A 5,017-nucleotide genomic window follows, 5' to 3' on the forward strand; every position below is an offset into this window, starting at 1 on the left:
TTTTGGGGTTTCTTTAATTCCCAAGTATGATAAAGTACAGATTTGCCAATTTTGATATTGAAAATTTCGAATCAAGATCTACATCTTGAAATAATGGGAGGACAGGTTGGTGATAATTTTTAAGAAGTAACATAACAATGTAGAATGGTGTTGAATCCATTAACATTATTATTCCAAATTATAGCATGATATTTTCCTTTCATGTCTTCTTTAATATTACCAAAAAATCATAAACTTATTATATAGCCGCCAATTCAGTTCTAAAGTTTACAATTTTATCAATTTAGTTGTAATCCTTTTAACGATTTTTCAATATAGCACATCCGGCCAATTTAAGTTAGAAATCGCTGGCGCTGCCATTCTTTAATGCCGGTTGTCCTACATGACACGATCACGTGGTCAATCCTAAATACGTAGTTTTGAGTTTTTTTTTTTAAATTCTTTATTTTCTTTTCTTTTTCCTTATTCTTTCCTTTTTTAACTATTCTTCTTTTTTCCTCCGTCGGAAAGATCCGGCCACAAGCGAGCACCTGCAAGGGCGAGGTCATGCATACAAGGGTGGCGAGGGCTGTGAGCAACGACCACAAGCAAGGGTGTGGCCTCTGAGAACCTGTGAGCTAGATGTGTGACTGTCGCTCACAGAGCGAGGGCTTGGTGGGCTTGTCGCTCACATATGGCCAAATGCAAAATCGTCGCTCTCCTGTAGCCGGAAAACCCGACTAGCTCTTTTCAGGAAGATAAATAGTGAGAAAAGGCAAAAAACAAAAAAAGGGAAAAAAATTATAAAACATCTCAATTGTCATCATTTTTAGTGGAGTTAAACAAATCATATTGCAAGCTCTGTACCACGTAGAACTGTCGGAGCTAATTGGATCATCATATCGGTGATTGTCGAATTAAATTGGTCGGAAGGACAACATTGAAATATCATGAAAAAAGTGTGGGATTACATCAATCAAACTAAAAAAAATTTAGAACTAAATTGATTGATGTACCATAAGTTTAAGACTTTTTTGGCAATTTCCTCTAGGAAAAGCTAAGTAAAAACTGTTTATTTTCTTGAAAGATCAAGATCTTTCCACCCTAAAGTAAATGGTTATGCACGAATTGGGGCTCCCACTTGACCAAATATGCACGAGAGGCGCAACACACCCGATCGCAATCAAGGTAATTTTCGAGCAATTTATATTTTTAGAAAAGAGGCTATTTGTGACATACCTTGTCCAACATGGCCTAGGGAGTAGACCTTGGGTTGATTTAAAAGACCTTGGTCCCCCTTGAATTTGCAAGACGCGTTTTCTGGGATTGTATAGGCGACCCTCGAAGGAACAAAATCGTGAGGACTCGTGTCCAAAGCCGAACAATATCTTGCGAGTGGTGGGTTCAGGTCGTGACAGTTGATATCAAGTCGCGAGGGGGGGAGTATGTGACATCCCTTGTCCCACATGGCCTAGGGAGTAGATCTTGGGTTGCCTTATAAGGCCTTGGACCCCCTTGAATTTACAAGACGCGTTTTTCGAGATTGTATGGGCGGCCCTTGAAGGAACAAAATCGTGAGGATTGTGTGTTCAAAGTGTATAATATCTTGTGAGTGGTGGGTTCAGGTCGTTACACTACTCCCGACAGCATATGAGCAGCGGTGAGCCCCCGTTCCGGAGTCACGGAGTTGTATGGGCGGCCCTCAAAAGAACAAAATCGTGAGGACTGTATGTCCAAAGTAGATAATATCTTGCGAGTAGTGGGTTCGTGTCGTTACATTATTGACAAAACCAAATAAGAGTACCTTTAAAAACCTAGGAAACCCTAATTAACATAAAAATATGTCCTGAAACCAGCTAAACTAGAAAGATAGTAAAGATAAGAAATGGGCCAAAGGAGGACCAGTAAGCGCACTCAACATAGGAACTTCCTCAAAATATGTAATTAAAAAAAATGGTGGATCCTGCTAAAGTATAGCGCCATAAATGAGCTTTCCAAATTGATATGACAAGCGCAGGAACAATTCGTTACTTCTGCGCTCGACTTTTCGAATTATGCCTCTTACACCATTCTAAAAATCCATCTCCGAATTTCGTACTTGCCTCACATTCACATGATTTAAAGATTATTGTATTGGTCACATGGTTCCTCGATTTATATGTCGCGTGGCAATACCACTTATCACGTGACAGCAACACGTGGTGCATCAAGCCAATCAAAATTGAATAATTTCAAAATTAAGCACCAAGTAGAAAAAGATACAGATCACCCGGACAGTATGATTGGCTAGTTATACCATCTTAGTTGGTAATCCACATATAAGATCCTTTTGTCCTGTCTCTAATCTCCCTTACCTTAGTTTTACCTTAGTTTTCACTCATCTTTACTTAGAGAAAAAGGTAATAATTGAACGGGAAAGACAGCTTCCTGATAACTTCATTGGAAAGCAAACGTGCTTGGCCCTACCCAATTTAACCTAAAATTAGAATCTAACATGCGTAGATGCACAGGACTGACTAAATTCTACTCGTTATTACGTACGACCTATTTCAAAATCATCTTCACATATTATCTATACAAATTAAGTTGGCAAATATTGCCCTTTTATCATATTATGTCTAGACCACACCATAATTTACAATCAACGTCATCAAATTCGTGCATTTCATTTTTGTCAAACTAGAAATCAAAAGTTAGGATCATTTTCATATCGATTTCAATTACAAAATAAAATGAATTGAAAGGGAATTATTACTTAATTCATAAATTAAACTCTACAAGAATATTCCTGATAGAAAAAAAAAAAAAAAGACATCCCATTCATTCTTAATGAGATAATAATAGATGGCCAAAAATGAAAAATAGAGAAGAAAGAGTAAATCAAAAGACTAACCATGCCTCGTACTACGGTTAAACAAAAGTGAGAACACGACTGTCCACGTGCTGGTAATTAAGGGGGTGCATGAAAATGTTTCAGAAATAGAATTTTTGTTCCAAACTTATTTCTGAAATAAGTTTAGAATAAAAATTCGTTTGGTAATGCAATTCTATTTTTCTATTTCCGAAACAAAAAATTGTTCTAGAAATAAATTTAAAGGAGAAATGAGAAACGATAATTTTCTACTTCTTCGAGAAACAGAAATATAAATCTCACTTTTTCTCAAATACCCTTAGCCACCGACCACCACCCGTTGGTAGGGGTGAGCAAACGGGACCAGGCAAGCACGGATCTGCCTGGGACCGGACCGGACCGAGCGGGTTGGTCCGATCCTTGAGGGGGGTGGTCCGGTCCTATCCTCGGTTCTAGGTGGATGGGACCGGCTCGGACCGCCCGGACTGCACTACCTATAATATATATAATTATTTATATATATAGATATATACAATTAAAAAAATGAAACTTTTATTTGTTTTTAATGTTCATTTCTTGAGCCATTTTTATTGTTAGGCTATACATTCTTGAAACTCGGACAGCCCCTCAATGTTATGAATGCGATATATCCTATTTATTATGGTCTTTTCCAGTGCATTGTGTGATGAGTGTACGCTAACATGTTCTTCGCCGACTAAGTTTTTTCAATTCTGTCATTTATATATCTCTATTGTGTTAGCAATTAAATCTACCATTATGTGAAGACACACCTTCATTATGAAGGTGAACAAACTGGACCATCATGTTTTTTTATTCAACCGGGAGAATAGATTGTAATTTAACATGCAATCGAAGCATATTGTATTTCAAGAGTTAGATTTTAACGGTCCCATTGGGCCGGGACCGGGACCGGACTGGACCGCCGGTCCCGATCTCGTCCGGTCCTAGTCCGGTTCTTGATCCCGAAAATTTGGAGACCAAGACTATTGGTCCGGTCCCCGGTTCCATACCGGGACCGGACCGGCCCGGACCATGTACACCTCTACCCGCCCGCCGCCGCCGCCGTCGCATTTTCTAGAAGTAAAAATTTTCAACTATTGTAAAATAAATTTCTATTCTAGGGTAAAAAATTTTATGTCATTATCAAACACATTTTTTTACTCAAAAACCCATTCAAAAATAGAAATAAAAAAAATTATTTCTAATTAAAAATCTATTTCTGAAACAGAATAGTTATCATTCTCCCCCTAAATCAAGCATAAATATAGACAACGAAAAATCTTTCTCAAAGTCCAATAAAACAAGTCTATTTCTTTAGGAAGTTTCGATCATTTCCAACGAATTAGCTGCCAGAAAAGACCGTAAGAATCAGAGAGACCGCGTCAGGACAAGTGTAATTGAAACAAGTCCGACCTCTGTGCTTGTCGGACATGGAGCTTTGACAAGATAAAACGTAGTAATCTAATCTGGCCAATGGTTTCTCCAGCTACTTCACAATGAAGAACATGCAAAGGAGTGTTTTTTTTTATCTTACTTTCTTTTTAAAAAATGAAACTACTTGCACATGGCCTCGCGTCCAAAATTGAATGTTTTCGAGAATGAGTGTTCAATGCGTTTTGGGTACGAAGTGAGCCTTTAATGTGGGCTAGTAATTAGGGGTGAGGACAAAAAGGTTCGAATGGCTATACCAAACCATTTCTTAAGGTTCGGTTCAGTTCGGTTTCAAATTGTCAATTTTGTAACTCAATTTTAGTAGGGACAACTCGGTATCGATAACTCAATATATATGTAAAGTGAGGTTAAAGTGGGTTGAGATAAAATCAAAATCTCACAAATCAAGATGGATTGCTTTAATAATCAATATTTTAACACATTTAGCCCAGCAACGCTTCTTTTGAACTTCCAGAGTACTTTTTTTTTTCCTCAAAGTGGTTGACAAAGCAAGGCACTTTTTTTTTTTTTCGGTTTGATTTGGTTTAGACTTTTGATGAAATAAAAACAGATTACAGAAGCATTCTGTATAAGCTTTCAGCTTCTTTTAAATGGTTTTGCTTTCTTCTTTTAGTGTGAAGTAGGTTTGGTTCTCACTTGGCCTGAATATTACGCATTGTTGTGATTCTACATTTTGATTTTCTTTGTCATGAAATTTAATGCTCCTCCTAAACT

This window comes from Rhodamnia argentea, chromosome 10 (genome assembly GCF_020921035.1).
Source record: "Rhodamnia argentea isolate NSW1041297 chromosome 10, ASM2092103v1, whole genome shotgun sequence".
Classification (NCBI taxonomy): Eukaryota; Viridiplantae; Streptophyta; class Magnoliopsida; order Myrtales; family Myrtaceae; genus Rhodamnia; species Rhodamnia argentea.